Raw genomic sequence first — 19,852 nt, 5'->3', positions numbered from 1 at the left:
TGGGGGCAGCAGACTGCAGGCCCCACATACACCTGGTGGCCCTAGAGGGACGGGCCTGCAGGCTGGAGGCTCTGGCCATCAGTCCTTCTGCAACAGGCCTAGGGCTCCTGCTACTGCAGATGGGAGAGGGGGAAGTGTCAGGCTGTTGTTACAAGCCTAGACTCTGGAGCAGCCCTGCTGCTTTCTAGCTGTGTGGCCTTGAGCAAGTGACTTAACCTCTCTGAGCCTCAGTTGTCACAGCTGAAAAATGGGGGTAATAAAAGCATCTACCACATAGGGTTGCAAAAGCCAGTGAGAACCGTGTGTGGCCCATGCAGCTCTGTAGACGTGCAACACATTCTTATTGTTTGTTCTCTCCCGGTGAACTGGTTCCACAGATGAGGGCGGGGTCCCTCCTTCCCAGGTCCTGGCTTCTCAGACCCCTGCCACCCCCTGAACCTCTGCCACTGCCCCTGAGGGCCAGTCCTCTCCAGGAGCAGCTGGGCAGGTATAACCTTGTGACAAGGACAAGACATCCTGGGAAGAAAGGGTTTCTTTGATCATCACTGATGAAGTCGGGCAAAGGATCCCTAAGGCCATATTTTGGAGGGAAAGGGGACCTTAAAATGGTGTGAGGTAACTGAAACGTAGCAGAGAGAAGGGCACAGCCCTGGGCTTTAGAATGCATACAGGTCAGCCCTAATCCTAAATCCTTCAGGGTCTCCATCCTAGTTTTCTCCTCCATGAACCAAGGATATTATACCTTGCAAAGTTGTCAGAAACCTTCAGTGGGATGTATGTGAAAATATATATTCTCCACCCAGGACCCAGCAATGTGAGTGGGCCTTCACAGAGGCCCCGCTGTATGCCAGGCCCTGTTCTAAGCATACTCCATATTTCATTCATCCCAGTTGACTGGGAGGCACTGGTTGCCCCAGGGCACAGCTAGGAGGTGGCTTATCCCCACCCCCATTGCCTCACGGGGGTAATGGATCCAGGATTTTCTTTGGGCTTATCTCTTACTGGAACATTTACCTTGGAAAGTCCAATATGAGGCCTCTACAGAAAATGTTTCCCACAGGATCTGCTCTCCAATAACATTTACTGTTCAGAATTACACCCAGGAAGAGACAATTGCTGGAGTAATGGCCTGAAGCAAAATACAGAACTGTCTGGCCAGCACTCACCTCAGCTCCGGGTGCAGCCCTGCTGCCTAGGCCCGCCTGGATGCGACCCAGGTCTGCACAGCGGGCAGGGACCTGGTGGCTCTGGAGTCACCTTCGAGGAGCTCGGAGGTGCTTGCTCAAGGTCACATGAGCGCCCGGGGATAGGCTCAGACTGGAGCCCAGGATGGCCTCATCCTAAAGCCTGCTCTGTACACCCACCCCGCTCCCCATCCCTGTGGGGTCCCTGGGAAACCCCAACCTTGCCCCTTGAACTTGCTGAGTCTTCCTCTTAATTATTGGGCTGCCAGGGGGAAATGAAACACCTGCTACGTTCTTCCTTTTCTCAGCAAGGTGGCTCCCCCAAGATCCCTCTGCCCCAGCAGGGCGCCGGCAGTCCTGAGGCTGCCTTGGGCAAGCAGGCTTTGTACAATGGTTCACACGTGCAGATCCTCTAAAGTAAACGTGGCCACTGCCCGCTGGGGGTCACACTCCCAGGGTAGTGCTAGGGGATCTACGTCCAGGCCCCCGACGAGGTGGGGTTTAAGAGAAAATGTTTCCAGCCTCCATAAGCTGGTAGCCTTCCACCCCTGCAGGAAGTGGTCACAGTAGTGTGTGTGTATGTCTGTGTGTGTGTGTCTGTGTGTGTGCACACATGTGCACGTGCACTCAGAGAGGGAAGAGAGCGCAGACAGAGTTGAGACTTGGAGATGGAGAGGCAGAGGGGAAGCCCGGCACTCAGGACCCGAGACAGAGAGAGGGGGCTTAGTCCAGCCACAGAGCCAGCTGGTAGCCGTGAAGTCCAAAACTGAATCCAGATCCCTGGACCTTTTATCCTTATATCCTCTGAGGTTGCAGAAAAAGTACCAATTTGCCTGATTGGAGCCTGGCCTGAAGTCCCCTCTGAGCACCCCATCCCTGACAAAATAGGGGACACACAGGCAAGTGGCACCATTGATCTGTGTGGTCTGCAGGGCAGCTGAAGCGCGTGTGAGTGGCTGTGTGGCCTCCTTCACCGCCACGCTCCGACACACCCCACGCACCCTGAGATCGGCGTTCACAAGGGGCGAGACCACCTGCCCTCCGCCCCCAGTGTCCTTGTCTCATCGGGGCCTTCTTAAGCCCCGACCCCTTTATTTTGCCGACATTTAGCTCTGGAGGCTACAGACTGGGCTGTATTTACATTTTTAAATGAGGAGGTCTGCTCCTCAAATATTCAGGCCACCGTTTCCATTTCTAAAAGGACGGTAAGGAGTACTCTCGACCCAAAGCGGAGCCAACGACACCCAGGTGTTTGCTCAGCGTTGGTGCTGGGAGCCACGAAACTGTGGATGAGCAAAAGGCGTGGCTTCCAAATAAACAACAAAAGCTTCCACTTCTAGAGCTTTCCGTGGAGCACAGTCCCATCCACGTTCACAGGACCTGCAAGATCGCACGTTTGTTGAGGCTTAGAGGGGCCGAGGCCACAGAGGTAGCGAGTCGGGGAGACAGTTCCACCCAGCCATTCTGATGCCTCTGGCCACTCTGCAAGCTGCCTCTGCAGAGAAGCCCCGGAGGCCGGCGGGTGGCAAGTAACTTGCTCGACGTCATTTGGTTAGTTAGCAGCAGGGCAAGTTCCAGACCCTGAGCCCCCAGTTCCCACTGCAACACTCCTTTCTAGTGGGTTTCCTAATTCTGGAGAGCTCCGTGGTTTGCCCCACAAACTTCGGGACATCTTGGACACCCTCTAAGCCCAGATGCTGGAACTACCTGCCTGGGTTCAAATGCTAGTCTAATAGCTGTATGACTCAGGGCAAGTTAATTGACTTCTCTGGGCCTCGGTTTCCTCATCTGTAAAATGAGCATACTAATTGTACCCACTTCATAGATTATTGTGAATTAAAGGTTAATAGATAGGAAGCATTTAGAATGGTGCCTGACACACAGTAAGCACTCTGTAAGTGTTAACTCTGATCATCACCACCATAGCCACCCTGCGCCCGTCCCCAGGGATGCAGAAGCCATGACTGGCTCAGATCCACCCAAACTGCCCACCAGACTCCCTGCCCCTTCTAACTGCTATTGGGCCTCAGCAGAGAAGAGAAGAGGCCTTCCAGGCACAGCAGACTAATCCAAGGGCACATCCTCGGCTTGTAATGTGCTCTGCATGGGTCATCAGTCATCCACTAGAGCCTCAGAGAGGGGCCAAGCCTGCAGCAGGCAGGCTGCCCAGGGCTGCCCAGACACTACTGGCCCATTAGATGAACAAGGTGGGGCTTTCTGCCCCATTCTACAGATGGAGAAACAAAGGCCTGGAGAAGTTTTATTTTTTATTATTAGTTATTATTTTGTCAGAAGGAAATAGAAATTCTCTCCTGGGGCCCTGTAAGGTCCAAATACTTGCTTATCCCTGCGGCTTCCTGGTGGGATTGCCAGCATCCTTCCTGGCCTGTAAGTCACCGATGTTTGGTGGCGCTGGTGAACAGGCTTCTGTGGAAGGATGAAGCACTCCCTTTGTCTGAGCCCGGTTCCTGTGTCTGTCTAAGCCCAGCCCTTTCCCTACCCCCACCCCTGCCCACACCTTTCTTGAGGGCTCCTAGGAGCAGCTGGGATGATATTTTATGGGGAGGAAAGAAAACAGGTCTCTCTGACTCCTGCCTGTTCGTCTACTCAGGCCCCGGCCCCGGATCTTCCTTTTGATTCATTTCCTCTCAGGATCTTCTCAAGCCAGGCAGGACTCTCAGTCATGGTCTCTCTGCTTTTCCATTGTTTTTCCTCCTTAACTCGAGCTCCAAATAGCTGTCGTCATTCCGGTTATGGCAAGGGGTTGTGGCCTCCCTAATTCGGGCCAGGTGACTAGAATGAATTGCAGTTGCCCTGGGAAGACCCAGTGTCTCTAATATTTACTACCAAGCAAATGTAAGTGGGGCAGTGCGCCCTGTGGGCGTAAGGCTCGGGGCGTGGCTTGGTTCTGCTCTGGGGACAGTTCCTGGTCCCTGGGGAGTCGAGGGAGCCTGCCATGGGGTGGAGGATGCTCTGAGAAGGAGAGGACAGCCTCACCAGTCTGCTCTCAGCACGGGAAAACTCCTTTCTGGGGAGGGAGGATGCGGTCGCCTCTGCGTGGGGCAACTCCGGGATCACCCAACTCTGAGACGCCCCCATCCCCCATGCTGCACCAGGGCATCACTCAGGCAGGAGGGATGTGAGCCAGGGCCAGTGCCGTCCCCTCGCTGAACAATGACAGGCTGAGATCCAAGGAGGCTCACTGCAGACAGGAGAAGACAAAGTGAAATCCATGGGACATTGATAGCACCTGGTGTAGTTCAAAGAGCCGTGAAATCAGCAGCACATACCTGGGTTGAAGCCCAGCTCCAATGGGAGCTGTGTCATCTCAGGCAATCTCCTTAACTTCTCTGGGCCCTACTCCCCATAAAATACTACATAGTCATCTCTGCTCTGCTTGCCTTGCTGGATGGCTATGGGGGTCAAGCAAGAGCATAGAAACAGGAGGGCTCTGGGAGCTGTAAGCAGAGTACCGATGTCAGGAGTTGCACTGTGATTAATGTAAAGCAGGAGGGAATTTGGTTAGATGCCAGGAAGAACTTCCCTACTTTAGGAGGAGACATCAGAATGAGGCTATGGGGATCGTCCTCCTTCCTGAAGATCTTTAAGAATAAGATCAGATCAGTGCGGCCGTTTCAAATAGTCTTGAGGTTGGCAGAGGCATTGGCCAAATGACTTTTGATGTCTTTTCTATCTCTCTCCTGACACTGTAGTCAGTTCCATCAGGCAGAAAGCGACCGGAGGCCACATCTGCGTGTGTGTGTGTGTGTGCCTGTGTAAGTACCTATGTGTGTACCTATATCTGCCTGGATGTCTGTACGAGTGTCTGTGTACTATATGTTTGTCTATGCATGTGTCTGTGTGTCTGCAAGGCTGTGTCTACATCGTTGTCCATGTGCCCACGTCTTGTGTGTAGAGCAAGTGGCTGAAGCCAAGAAAGCTCAAGGCGACTCATCTTTATTACTCAGCAGTTGGAAGGATTTCCTTTTGCCGCCCTATCCATCTTGGGAGGATGAGGACAAAGCACCAGGGTGAAAAAGGATTTTAAATTGGATCTTTATTTATTTGTTGTTGTTTTTGTTATACAACTTTCTAAATTTGGGCTAAGAACTAGATGAAGAATACCCGCTCTGGAGTGTCCTGCTGAGGCTGGAATACAGGCTTCCCCACTTCCCTGTGATCTTGGCGTCTGACTTCCCTTCTCGAGGCCTCAGTTTCCACATCTGTAAAATGGGGGCGCCTCCCTCACAGGGTAGTGGCGAAGATTAAGTGAATTAGAGCCTGTAAAGCCCTTAGCACAGTGCCTGATCCTTAGAAAGGACTTCATACATGCCCGCTGTTACAAGTATTAGCTAGCAGCGATGTTTCTGGCCTGGCTCCTGATAGATGTAGCTAAAAGAGCACTGGCTGTGGAGCCACCCGGCCTTGGGTTCAAGTTTGCCGCTCAGCAGCTGTGTGGCCTTGGGCAAGTCGCTTCACCTCTCTGATCCCGGTTTTCAGCTGTAAATTGGGAACAATAGTATGCCTCCTCATAGGATTATAGTGAGGCTCAAAGGAGAGAATGTAAGACCTTAGCATAGTGTCCGCCGCACTGTAGGCACTTAAGAGAAATAGTCCACCTGCAACAGAGATTCCCCTGGACCCTCTCCCCTCCCAATACCCCCGCAGTGGAATTCCGTGTCTCACCCACTGCCTGGGCTCCTGTTTTTATCCTTTCAGACACTAAGCACAGCAACAGAAGCCAGGAGCCCTAGGCACCCTTCTCTGATGGGGCTCATGGGGGAGGGGCTGCTCTGGCAGGAGCTGCCCAGGCTCCCCGCCCCCTTACCCCGGTTCAAACCTGTGCCCTTTCCCGCCCAGTTCCCAGGGCCCCTTAATACCCGCGAAGCCATTAAATATTTAAATTGCGCTGTGTGGCAGCCAGGTTGCCCCAGCAACAGCCCTGCATATTTTGGGATGGATTACCAAGTCTTTCAAAGGGTCTCCTGCTGCTCCAGCCCTAAGAAGGATGAACCGTGGGAAGCAAGAGCGAATGGGAGGGAGGGCTGGGGGCTTCTGCTTCCCAACCGGGGCTTATAGATGCAGTCACCGTGGGAAACAGCCAGAGGTCTCGAGGGTCAGAGAAAGGGCAGGCTTCTCCCCAGTTTTCAAGAGTCTGGACTCGAATCCAGGACTCGTGCCTGCCAGCCTGTTCTCTTCACCTGCTTCCGTCTTGTGGACCTGTTGTCTGGATGGGGGTCTGAACCCCAGTTCTGCTCTCAGCAGCTGGGCCACTGTGGGAAACTTGCTCACCTTCCCTGGGCCCCCGTGTACTCCCGGGTAACTTGGGGATAATTCACCCATTTCAGGTGATGTTGGAACAGTGCTCAGCACGGCTCCTGGCCCACGCAAAGCAGTAGCAGTTATTATATTGATAATATTCCATCCAGTATCCCCTGTGTTCCCTGAGGGGACTCAGAGGAAGTGGGAGACACAGCCCTGGCCACCAAAGGCTTATGTCTGGTGGAGAAGGTCTGCCAGCAATGGTAAGTGCTGAGAATACATCCAGTGTTCCCTGGCCCTGTCCCCTCCAATCCCGGTGCGAGTATACAGTGGCTGCGGCCGCTGACTCCACACTCACCTTTCCCAGGGGCCTGGCGTCGCCTGGGATGCGTTTTGAGGCCGGCCCTCAGGCGTGGCAGGGGGCACCCAGGCTAGGAGTCTGGAGAGTGCCGTCCAGCCCTGACTCTGCTGTGTGTCCTTGGCTCTGCTGCAAGTCCCTTCCCCTCTGGACGCCAGTCTCCTTGGCTGCAGGATGAGGGTGACTCTGAGTCACTTTCTCGGGCAGCCTCCCTTTCCGGCCAGCACAGATGCACCAGCAAACCATAAGGCTGGCCTGTTCCCCCCTCCACTTCATCCTGTGAGTGCCCCCTTAGGAAGTAAGCCCGAGGGGATGAAGCCAGTCCTGCAAGTTTCTTCTGATCTCCACCTGGACTCTGCTCTTCAGTTCGCAAAGCACCTCCTCTCCTATATTTCATTCCATCTCAAACCCCTGGGGGAAACAGAAAAGACTGCTGCCTCTCTCCCCAGCCCCAGGCTCTCTCCAGAGGCAGGAGGATTTCCAGGGAATTAAAATCTCCACTGCAGACAATCCAGACACGTGCTGGCTGGTCCCAGCAGGAGGCCAGTGGTGTGGAATCATCGTTCAGTTTTCTTCCCTTGGAGGGAAGGCAGAAGATGGGGAGGCTGGGCGGAGGCCCTGAGCCACGTGCTGGAGGCTGGGTCACGTCGGAGAACCTGGGCTCTGGCTGCCCGGGGTGATGGGGGAGGGACGCTGGGCATCTGACTGGCAGACAGCCATTGGCTGGTTCCATGATTACCCTCCTAGATTTGGGGAGCATGATTTTCAGCCTGCTTGGAGCCCTGGCCTTCCAGATAGACCTCAGGGGGGTTCTCACCTGAGGTCTTTGAACCTGACAGTGTAGACTCCCCCCCCACCCCCCAGGGATGGATCAGAAGGAAAGACCGACCGGTAGGCCTCTCCTTGAGCCCACAGAATCCAAATCTCAGGGCTGGAACCTGGAAGTTCGAGGGCTGAACAGACTCCCCAGGGGCTTCTCAGACTGGCTGGCTCCCTGGCCTCCACTTCCACCCAAGCTGCCTATGCCTGCCCTGGGCAGGAAGGTGGCCACGTGTGGCTATGGTCAGTTTAGGGTTCTGACACCCCTCCTCTTCCCTGCCCCTATGGTCCCCTTTGCTCCTGCTGTAAACTTTCTGCCCCTCTGCTGGGGGTGGGGGCTGAGGGGAAAGGGCATCCTCTTTCCCTTTCAGGGAGGGAGGGATGGAGATTGTGAGTGACAAACTGGATTGATGAGCCGCAAGTGGGGTGGGGTGTTACTGTCAGGGATGAGCTATGTCTAAGGCAGGAGTGCCTATCCCAGGGTCCGCGGATGACATGGAACTTGAGGAATTGGTGAACTTGGGGGAGAAGATTATATCTTTGCTTTCACTAACATCTAACTGAAATTGAGCATTTCCTCCAACTATGATCACAGGCAACAAGCCATAGCTCCATTAGCTGTACTTGTAATGTTGCCATCAATATATAGAAGCAGATACTTTCATAGCACCCCAAAACTGTTGCAGATTTCAATAGTTATCGAACCCATCACTGGATCTTGAATTTAATAGGTTGATAAAGAAGTATTTGCATTTTACAAATGTTTTTTAAATATTCTTGTAACCATATTTTAATATAATTGGTTTAATCCTATGTCTTTTATTTTATGTAGGGTTGGGGGAAAAGTGAGAGAACCTTGCTAAGAGCTCAGCTCTGGGATCAGGCCAGGGGACCCCTGCAGCCTGGCTGAGTGACCTGAGGCAGGCCGCTCATCGTCTCCGAGCCTGATTCAATCACAGGTCAGCGGGGAGCAGACCCACCTCCTGGGATTCTTGTGAGGTTCTGTATGCCGTTAGTTCAAGGTCAGGTATACAGTAAGAGCTAACTAGCTGCAGGCTCTGGTTAGCATAAAGACTAACAAAAGCTTCCAGGAGGCCCCCTGGAGAATAATGAGACAGACTCAGCCAGGTGAAGCAGAGGTGTTGCCTGAAGTCACCGCTTCCTGTGCCAGGCTGGGCGGAGAACCCACGTCGGGGAGAGGGCTGCCTGGAGGCTGGGGACACAGTGACATTTCCTAGCATGGGAGGAGCTGCAGACACAGTCTACTGGCAGATCCCCCAGACCCAGGTCCCCCGGGGCTGTGGGTTCCCCCCAAAGGCCAAGGGTGCTCACTAAATGGGGAATGAATGAAAGAACATAAAAAGGAAGTGTTTTCTGATATAAATTGCCACAGAATAACGGTTGGCTGGGAGGGAACTTGTTCTTTGCTGATCCAGAGAGGCCGTGGGGTGGACACTCTCTGGATCCCATGGAAGCAGCCAGGTTGCCCACCAGCTTTTGGTGGAAGGTGCAGAGCCTTCCCAGAGGCCTTTGCAAATGGACCATCTCAGTGCAAAGGCAGGAGGATGGAGCCATGGACCCATCCCAGGAAGTGTCGGGGATGAGCGCCTTCTGTGGCTTGAGTCCAGTCCAGGTCCATGGGGCAGGGGGCAAGGATTGTGGCAAGGGTCACTCTGGGGACCAGCAGCCCAGAGTCCCCGGGCCACACCTCTGGAGGATGGCCAGGGCAGAAGGATGGGAACCCTGCTTTGTCCCAGCAATTTCTCCAACCTTGGGCCAGGGATTTCATCTCTCTGAGCCTCAGTTTCCTCATGTATAAAACAAGAGTGCCTATCTCCTGGGGTGGTTGGGAGGATTCAATAAAATAATGTGTGTAAAATGCTTTCAGAAGTCAAAATAAATTAAGATGTTTGTCTTAGTGGGCTGCCTTGAGTGGTGGGAAGAGCAGTGGGCTTAAAATCAGGAGTTCCTGGTTCTGGCGCTGCTGTGTGACTTTGGGCCAGACCCTTCCACTCTCTGGCCCTCAGCATCCCCCAGTGTGGAAAAAAGAGAGTTGGAGTCAGCCCTCACTAAGGCTTCCTTCTTTGAAGATTCTCTGATGGCAGAGGAGAGGGCTTGCAGCAGGAACATGCAGTGCCCAGACCTGGTTCTGCTCACAGACTACAGACCGTGCTTTCCCAGACGCTGCAGCCACTCTGCTTCCAGTGTGGAGGCCGGGGAAGGCTGTCACTTAGGATCCGCTACATCCACCACAGGCTCTGCCCCCAGGAGCCTAATTAGATGTTATCCCCCATCAGCTGTGTCCATGTCCCCGTGTCCGTGCTATCACCAGGCGCGCCAGGATTTCGGGCCAATTGCTTGTTTATGAGACCGTGTATCTTGGGATGAGGCCCAGCAGGCACCGCCAGCTAGCAAATAAGTTCTCCCCCTGCCCCGCTCAGCTCGGAACCTGATGACAAGAATCATCGTTCTTCTGACAAGCCTCAGCGCCAAGTCCTGATGAAGGAACACTTGCGTCTTCGAGTCAGGCAAACCTGGGTCAGTTCTGGCTCTGGGGCCTTCCTAGCCCCTTGGAGACTTAGTTTCCTCTTCTGTAAAAGGGAACGATGGGTATTTACCTACTGATAATTTGCAGATCTCTTTGGAGGATCATTATAGGTAAATGCTCATAACACAATGGCTTGCAGTATTCACTGAGGCTCAGTAAATGTCGGTCCCCGCCCTGTCCTCCACACACAGGCCCCCCAGCTTCTAGGCTCCCCCTGCAGCCCCACCAGGCAGTCAGCGCTTGTTTCCCTTCCTGCCCAGCATGCCCTTGGTTGAGGGGTCTGCTCACACTCCTCTCTGAGCACCGGGTTATTAATTCTCAGTAGGCTCTAGTGAGTCCTTGAGGGAGGGAAGCCGCTGGTCTCCGTGCCTTGGACCCAGCCCAGTGCTGGCACTAGCAGGTGCCTGGCGTGCACAGGAAGGAAGGAACTGGACGTACAGCCGCTCAAGTGCTTTTTCCTACACCATCTCTCCATCCACGCAGTGACCCTGGGAGTTAGATCTGAGGATGCCCATCTCACAGATGGAGAGATGGAGGCGCAGGTGGTGAGGAAGCTGGCCCTCGTCTCACAGCTTGTTGGGGGCAGAGCCGGTACTGGTTGGGACCCAGGTGAGGCCGCTCCCCTGGGACCCCCTGAGGCTCTTCCCTGCACCACAGCGCCCTCACCTGGCCAGAGTGCAGACAGGACGTTTCTCGGCTCCCTCCAGCCCAGATCTACATTTGCTTCCTCCGATGGGGGCTTCTCCATCGCCCCTGTCCACCTGCCTTCTTTTCTCTCTCTCCAGAAAGCATGCCCGGGGCCTGGGGGCGGTGAAAGTAAAAGGAGTGATTTATGAACTGAGCTGTTCTTCTTAATCAGAGAACCCCTCCTGGGCCTGCTCTATGCAGATGGGACTGAGCCGCCATCTGGGGCAGTGGGATTGACAAGATTAATAAAGCTGTCTGGCCCAGGCAGGGGCCTGCAGAGGACAATGCAGCAGTGCTGCGTGACCTCACACCGTCTCTGCTCCTCTCTGGGCCTCAGGACTCCCATCTGTCAAGGGATGGCAGGATGGGGTCATCCCCCAAAGGCCTCCAGCTGGCATGGGGGAGGATGCTAGCCAGCTCGCTGGGACACTGCCTGGTCGCCTGATTCAGGGCAGAGCAGCACTGGGTTGGAAACTTTGGAGACTGGGGCATAGCACCCCCTCTTTCTGGCGTCCTCTCTCTTGTGCCATGTCCATGGATCAATGTCTTATCAGGTGCTCTGGTTTGGAGTCTAGCAGACTTAGGCCTGATTCATGGCCAGGTGGTCTTACTAACCATATGAATGAATCCAGGCCAGTTAATTATATTCACTGAGCCTCAGTCTCCTCATCTGTAAAATGGGATAATAATGATACCTACCTCCTAGGTGAAGCTCAAATAAGAGGATGCAGGAGAAATGCTTAGCAGAGTCTGGTGCATGGTAAATGCTCACTACTACTAGTTATGATTAGGCTCAATTATCACAAAATTGGAGCAACTAATTTGACTTTGGGGCCATTTAAAGGAAAGATATTTATATCCATCCTGACCAAGCCAGATGTCCATGGTCTGCCCCACGCCCGCCTCCACTGATAACCAGTGAACATGGTTTGGGCATCCACCTATTTTCAATATATGAGGATGCGGATAATAATAGCTCCCCACGGGAACAGTGTTTCCAAGTGTTTCCCAAGAGTTTTCACATCATATCACTTCATTTCATGAATTCTTACAACCACCTTTGGCTTCAAAACTGAGAATCACAGTTTTCATAGGAGCACCTAGCGTCTCAGGGAGAGTGGTGATTTTCTGAAGGTCTCCAGGGTGCTGGCCAAGGCAGGTGCCGTCCCAGACTGTGCAGAAGCAGTGCTGATGGCTGAGCAGGCAGGCATCTCCCAGGCCATCCTTTCCCAGCTTCCCCTTAGTGTAGATCTTCACTGGGTGAGAAAACAATCAGGGAGGGGGCATCCTGGTGAAGCGGAGGTGAAGAGACGCTGGAGATTCACACGGAGCTCAGCACCTCCTCCCCGCCCCCGGGTGAGTCTTCTGCATCACCCAGGCCTCTCATCCCAGCCTCAGTGTCCAGAGGAAGGTGGTTTGTGTCACACTCAAGATGACCACCAGCCTGAGATGCTGGGCAGAGGATGGTCCTTTTGGGGCACCAGGGCTGGGACGGGGCAGGGGAAGAACGGGGGTAAGAGAAAACTATGACCCCCTCCCTGCTTCCCTGAGCCCTGGGGCTGGGTGTGGGGTGCATCTCCTGAACTAGACATTGGGGCTTCCATTCCTTAGGCCACAGAAACCCGAGCTCTAGGAAGGACCCTGAGTTGGCTTCATCTTGCCCTGTGAGCCATCCCTGGATAGAGTTCCAGCCCAGAGCTCCTTGGGCCTTGCCTAGACCCCGGGGGCTTCTCCCCCAAGATGTCCACCCAGGTGGCAGTGTCCTGCCTGGTAGTGACAGTGTCCTCCCTTCTCCACACCCCCGGGGTCAATTTCAGGGGATCTGTCACTGTTCAGATGCAGCTGGGCTTCTGCCCTCTTCCCCACTCCTGGCCCCCAGCACAGTTTTTCTAACGTCTCGCCTGGAGTTTTAGAAAGAGCCTCGGATCTCAAGAGGATGCAGCCGCTTTGCCACAGTTAAGCCTCAGTTTCCTTCCATAAAATGGGGCAATAGTCCACCCTGCAGATCTGTCTTGAGGATTCACCATAATCATGTGAGTGAGTGCAGCCCTTTCCACGAAAGCTGGCTTTGATTCTGACTGCTGGGTGTGGATTCGTGGTCCATCACTTACTAGCTGTGTGATGATGGACAAGTCACTTCCTTCTCCAGGTCTCGGTTTCCCCATTGTAAAATGGAGGTGATGGTATGATATCTACTTCCTAGGGTTGTTCTTGGCATTTAATGAGCTCGTGCATGTAAGCATGTAGCCCAAAGCCATACAGCAGATACCGAGGCAGGCAGCTGAAGACTTGCCACGTGTGTCTGTTTAGGCTAAACGGGAGTGGGGTACCAGTTCCTGGAGCCTCAGAGAGCTCTCAGGAGGGCCTTCTCCTGCCTTTCCCCACCTCTGCCCATCCCCACATCTACACTCCCTCAAAACTTACTCCCCTGCACTGTCCCCTTCCCGGTGAAAACTCCCTAACTGCCCCCAGTGAAGTTACACCAGTGGAGTTACACCAGTGGACTTACACCAGTGGAGAGTTTGTCCTCCTTCCTGTGGGCCCCCAGCCCTATTATCATCCCTTCCCTTGCCTCCCCCAATCTCCTACCCCCACTGCCACCCAAGTGTTGAGTTCGTGCTTGTTTGTATCTCCACTTCCTAACACAGCACCCAGCGCAAAGTAGGAGTTGCTGAGCAGATGGGTGGATGGATGGATGGAGGGATGGAGGGAAGGATGGAGGGATAGAGGGAGGGAGGGAGAGGACTCTTTCACCTACCGCCCCTCATCCCCACCACTGATGATAATGGGAAGAAATCTGAACAGGTACCCAAGACGCAGAAATTCCCCCTTCCTGCCCATGGGAAGGCCCACTGCAGCCCAAGCTCCCCCAGACCTCAGGTTTTCCCTGGAAATGTCCTCTAGCCCAGTGTTTGAGCAGCAGCCGGCTATGGAATTCCCCACACATGTGACAGAACAGGCGTCTCCATCTGGGCCCGTTTGACTGCTGAAATCACACCCCCATTCCCACTGCTGGGAGCTGGCAGTGGAAAGGAGGAAAGGAGCCTTCTGGCAAATCCTTATGCAAAGCCTGAGGCACACTTTCCAGCATCAAATTTCTCTCCCCTGGGAGTCAGAGTTTCTGGGGCGGGTGTTTGATTTACGGCGCTCTGCCAGCACTCTCTCTGCTGCGGCATCAGTGCAGACGCCCAGGTGGCATCCAGGGGGCATCCAGTTGTATGGGCCACCACACCCACCCTCTTCTCCCCGTTCATCAGCCACATGCAGTAGCGTGTCAGCATAGCTGAAGCCCATGCCAGAAACCCCAAGTCTCTTGAAGATGTGGTTCCCCATGCGGCCCCAGCAAGGGCACCCGGGAGCTGCCATCTGGGCAGAAGGCGGGCATGGAGTGCGGGCCTCCCCAGCTGGAGTGCCCCAGGTGCTGAGAGCTTTTCATTAGCGCTAACGGGCCCAGATCAGCAAGGCACTGGCCCAGAACGTGCGTGTCCGAAGGGGGGTTGGGTGTTCATAAGCAGCTTCTTTTTTTTTTTTAGCGGTACGCGGGCCTCTCACCGTTGCAGCCTCTCCCACCGCGGAGCACAGGCTCCGGACGCGCAGGCTCAGCGGCCATGGCTCACGGGCCCAGCTGCTCCGCTGCATGAGGGATCTTCCCTGACCGGGACACGAACCCGCGTCCCCTGCATCGGCAGGCAGACTCTCAACCACTGCGCCACCAGGGAAGCCCCATAAGCAGCTTCTTGAATGGGGCTGCTCCTTATAGCCTTTCTAGAATAATTGAATATTCTCTCTTACAGGACAAGCTGGGCCAATAACAGAAATATACAGGAAACCCTCTGAACAAGAGACTGTCCCGCTGACATCAGAACTGCCCAGGTGACAAGTCAGCAATTGCTCCCCCCTTCCCCGTCCCTGTGCACCCCTGTGCCATCCCCTGATACCATCCTGTCTCCCCAGCAGACCTTTCTCAGTCTGTCTGTCTGTCCCTTCCCGTATCTCTTCTTCTGTCTCTTTCCCTGTCTCTCTCCTTCAGTCTTTCTCCATCTTTCCGACTTTGTCTGTTTCTCTGATTTGCTGAGTCTCTACTGTTCTGTGTCTGTTTTCTCTTTTCCCACTCTTCCTGCGTTTATTCATTCATTCAGACATAGGAATTGAGGACCCACATGTGCCAGGCACTGCTCTAGACACTAAGAATACGGCAGTGAACAAAGCAAGTCCATGCCTTTCTTTTTTTTTCTTTTTTTTTTTTTGCGGTACACGGGCCTCCCACTGTTGCGGCCTCTCCCGTTGCGGAGCACAGGCTCCGGACGCGCAGGCTCGGCGGCCATGGCTCACGGGCCCAGCCGCTCCACGGCACGTGGGATCTTCGCGGACGGGGCACGAACCCGTGTCCCCTGCATCGGCAGGCGGACTCTCAACCACTGCGCCACCAGGGAAGCCCAAGTCCATGCCTTTCTAAGCATACATTCTAACAAGGGAAGGTGTGTGCTACCAAAATAAATAAGTAAAATATAGAGTGTGGAGAGTAGCTACCGGGCAATGGCCTGGGCTTCAAGAAACAGGGCTCCAGGGCTTCCCTGGTGGCGCAGTGGTTGAGAGTCTGCCTGCCGATGCAGGGGACGCGGGTTTGCGCCCCGGTCCAGGAAGATCCCACATGCCGCAGAGCGGCTGGGCCCGTGAACCATGGCCGCTGAGCCTGCGCGTCCGGAGCCTGTGCTCCGCAACGGGAGAGGCCACAACAGTGAGAGGCCTGCATACCGCAAAAAAAAAAAAAAAAAAAAAAAAAGAAACACGTCTCCAGGCCCAGATCCCTAATTGGTTTTGTAACTTGGCCACTCTCCCCTTCCCTTTCACAGCCTTGGTTTTCCCATTTCCATGGTGAGGGTGTTGGGCCAGATCAGTGCTGCTCTACCTTTTCATGGCCAAGAACTTCTTTTATTGAAATGCTGGTGACATAAGTTATACAAGGGCTGGATTCTAAATCAGTGCTTACACAAACAGTAGTGTCACGTAAAAGTTCCCCTTAAAGCCCTTAAACACCTGGCTTTGTTATACATGAAACAGTCAGTGGCATCCGGGGGTCACGTTGAATGATAAAGCAGCCATCTGTAAGCACCAACCCTCAGAGGGCGGGGCGGGGGTGGGGGGGTTACTGTGAAGGGCACAGGTGTCTCGAGACCATGAGAGCCATGACAGCAAGTCCACGGCTCCCACCCAGGATCACCCTGGGGCAGGCGCCCACATGGAAGGGCAGCTGGACCCACAGCACCTGAACTGCTTTCCCAGCATGCTTTCCCTGCACCTGTGGGATTTGAATTCGCATGAGGGCAAGTTTGCCTGTGATGCTGACTCCTCCATTTCCTCTCTCTGGGCCTCAAGATTTAAAGGATTGGGGCTTCCCTGGTGGTGCAGTGGTTGGGAGTCCACCTGCCGATGCAGGGGACGCGGGTTCGTGCCCCAGTCCGGGAAGATCCCACATGCCGCGGAGCGGCTGGGCCCTTGAGCCATGGCCACTGAGCCTGCGCGTCCGGAGCCTGTGCTCCGCAACGGGAGAGGCCACAACAGTGAGAGGCCCGCGTACTGCAGAAAAAAAAAAAAAAAGATTTAAAGGATTTTATCGGTCAAACAGCACTGCCTTTACCAAGTCATCATTTACGAAGTATACCTTTCTCCCTAGTTCATTTACTGCCGAGTCATACATACCTAGCAGTTAGAGCTTCTGAACAACATGACAAATAGGGTTCCCACCCTGGAGTGGTTTAATGGCTCCAAAACCCAAGACACTTGCCCCTTGAGCCAGGCGGTGCGGAGGGGATGATTTGTGAGGTGTTACTTGAAATCCTGAAAATGGCTTTAGGAGATTGCTAGCCTCGGGGAACCCAGTATGAAAACCACTGACCACACTCCTCCTCCCTGAGCAGAAATCCTCCGGATCAGAGTCCTTCCCTCTCAGGGTCTGAGAAAGCAGGGCAAGGAGGGGAGGGGAGGAACCGCTGTGTGTCAGGCCTGGCGTGAGAAGCCCTACATACGTTATTTATCATTTAATCCTCAGTCCTCTGATTTCCTGAGCAGCTCAGCATTCCTGGCCCCATTCTGCAGACACGAAAGCAAAGGCCCAGAGAGCTTACGCGATTTGTCCACTGGCCCCGGGGCTAGAAGGAGGTGGAGCCAGGACCCGTGTGACCCTGCAGCCCCACTGTCACTGCCACCCTCCGCTCCGGGACCCTGTGGGCCCCGTGGAATGGGGAAACCTCAGTGGGCCTTTCACCCCTGGCCCCAGGGAGGGCATGGCCTTTCCATTTAGCAGAGATCCGCCCCCTCCGTCTCCTTCATAAGTGCCTTTCGAACATCTTTTTTGAGGAACAGCCAAGCCTTTGTACCTCCATGGTCTGCAGTTTCTTCTCAATCCGCCTTGCAGAGACTATGTTCTACTCTCCTTATAAGTAAATCAGGGCACTGCGTGGTGATGGGCTTAGCGTCCAAAAGGCTCCGTGGGTAGGTGGAGCCAACACCCAGATCCAGGCAGCGATTGGAGGTACCATGTGTCTGTCACTTTTGTCTGGCCAATTGGCCGTGGAGGTGTGTCCCCACATTCAGGAGCCCCTGTGGCTGGTGGAGCTGGCAGTAGTTGGTCTTTTGATTTTAGCCGGGCCGTGGGCGATGACGCAGGAGGCCGTCTCTCTGGCCACTGGGAAATAAAATGGCATAAGAGGTGTGAAGACGAGCCTGAATTTTGGAGGAAAATGGATGAATGGGGCGAGGGAATTAGCATTCATTGAAAATGATGATGTGGCTCCGGATTAAGACAGACATGGGTTCAAATCCTGGTTCAGGCACTTCTATGCTGTGTGACCTAAGACAAGTGATTCCATCTCTCTGAAGCTCAATTCCCTCGCCTGAACAAAGGGAAATGACATTACCTAAATCCGGGAGCCTTACGAGGATTCAATGAGACTGTGCATGTTCCTCCGCACATAGTAAGAACTCAGGGGCAGCCAGCTGCTACTCGCTGTTGCTGTTACCAGCTACCACACACCACGCTCTGTTCTCAGTACTTTCCATACACTATGAGAAAGGCATTATTTTTTTATACTAATTTTAAAGAAAAGAAACTCGGATGTATGCGGTTCAAGAACGTGCCCCAGGCCACCAGCTAAGCAACTGGGATGTGATCCTCTGTCAGGCTGCAAAGCCCTCTGTCCACTCTGCACCCTGCCCTGGAGCTGACGCCTGGGCTTCCCTATCTCCATCCACCCTCCAGCTCACATCATCTCTTTTTCTACTGCTTCACCTTTGAGGTTGTCAGAGGCTCTTCCCAGGAGACACATCCCCTTTTATTGCACTCGTCTGGGAGCCCAGCACTCCATAAGCCACCCATTAGATGTAATCTCTAATGAATGTGGTACATAATAAATACAGGTAGCCCGTTTATGAGCTGCCATATTTATTATGCCCCTTAAACGCCAGAGAGCCAGAGCCAGCTGAAGCCGGATCAGACCCTGGAGAACAGCTTTGCCTGGGTAGGCAGAGGAGGGGGCCCCAGAGCCTGGCCCCCCTGCAGACTTCTCAGCATCTCACTGGGGCTGCCCCTCCTGCCCGCTAAAAGCCCACCCAAGTCAGAGCCTGATGGCAGGAGCTGACAGCCCATCAAACTCCATCTCCATCCATTGCAGATGAAGACACTGAGGCCAGAGAGAGGAAGTGACTTGCGGAGCCTGGGGCTCCAGACTCCCAGTCCAGTGCTCCTTCTGCCCTGCTGTCTGCCTGAACAGTGGTCCCTGGACCAGGTGGAGCACAGGAGCTGAAGTGAGCTGAGGGGCATGCTTACAAGCTCCAGGATGTTGGGCACCTTCACCTCCCTGAGGCTCAGTGTCCTCATCTGTAAAATGGGCACAGTGCTTCCTGCCTCATGCGGTTGTTGAAAGATTCAGGACAGTCACTTCATGGAGCTGGAGCGTGGCTGGCAAAGAGTCGGTACTCAATGAATGTTCTTTCCTGTCCTTTTCCCCCTTTCCAAGGACGACAGGGTCTCAGCAGATGTGTGGAGTTTCATCAGCCAAGTGCCCAAGGGAGAGGGGGCCAGCACGCCGTGCCTAGGGTGCACGTCTTTGTCCTGGGGTCCTGACCTCATGGGCAATGATAGCCCAGTGAGTCACCTATGACTGTAAAGTTAGGTGTGTTCCTAGTAAGAGCTGTTCACTCCACTCTGAGCCAGGTGCCGTGGAGAGCCCTGACATAGGACGTCTCATTTAATCCTCGCAACACGCCAGGATGCAGGTCCTAAGTGCCCACTTTCAGATGAAGAAACTGCGGCCCAAGATGTTAAGTCACTTACCAAAGACACAGAGGTAGAGAGGTGTGACGAGCCAGGATTGGAGCCCAGGTATGTCTGGCTTCAGAGCCCATGCTTGGAACTGCCATGTTTAGATGCAGGTTAGTTGCTGCTTCTAGAAGGTCAGCGATGGAGGAGATGGTGGAGGGCTGGTGGCTTGGTGTGGGGACCTGTTCTGGAGGAAGAGAGCCTGGGCTTGGGCATGATGCAAGAGACAAGGATGACCCACCATCAAGGATAATGGTTTAACAACTGGTGGGCGTGGCATGGACCAAGAGATGCTAGCTAAGCAGGCCCGCCATACCCATGGGTCCCCACTGAGTCTCAGCCCTCCACTGGCTGCTGGGAGGATGGGCCCTGGAACAAGGGAAGGGGTAGGTCCTCCTGGGTCTGCCCCTCCTCTCCCCAGGGCTGTCAGGAAGAAAGTGTAGAAATATTGAACATTGTATATTGAATATGACCATGACTGTGCACCTTGAGGGATGACTTGCGATAGCAGATGCCGTCTGCTTCCGCCGGGCATGGGGGAGGGCTACATCTTGTTTTCAAGCCCCAGTGCCTGGCATCCAGTCGTCGCACAATAAATGTTTGTTGAATAGAATTGTATTCAGTGACCCGCTACCATGGGCATACTCTTAGGTAGGGACGGTGAGACTCCAGGGGGA

General features: G+C 54.1%; 1 protein-coding gene across 6 annotated transcripts in view; it reads left to right on the top strand.

Annotated features, from left to right (window-relative positions):
* Positions 1 to 19,852, top strand: part of TSPAN18 (tetraspanin 18) — a 185,648-nt gene that overhangs the window by 141,631 nt on the left and 24,165 nt on the right. For 3 of the 6 annotated variants that reach the window (XM_027114923.1, XM_027114927.1, XM_027114928.1), the window contains exon 3: positions 14,653 to 14,731. The exons of 1 other annotated variant lie outside the window; for it this stretch is intronic. The gene's annotated coding sequence lies outside the window, so the exon portion shown is untranslated. Of the gene's footprint in view, positions 1 to 6,306; positions 6,710 to 14,652; positions 14,739 to 19,852 lie in introns of those variants that run through there. 2 more of the 6 variants (XM_027114926.1, XM_027114924.1) reach the window with 2 other exon arrangements.

The sequence above is a fragment of the Aethalodelphis obliquidens genome, unplaced genomic scaffold, assembly GCF_003676395.1.
Source record: "Aethalodelphis obliquidens isolate GAN/ISIS:26980383/991018 unplaced genomic scaffold, ASM367639v1 scaffold14, whole genome shotgun sequence".
NCBI classification, from domain to species: domain Eukaryota; kingdom Metazoa; phylum Chordata; class Mammalia; order Artiodactyla; family Delphinidae; genus Aethalodelphis; species Aethalodelphis obliquidens.
The sequence above is the reverse complement of the archived record's forward strand: the minus strand, read 5'-3'. Positions and strand labels throughout refer to the sequence as shown.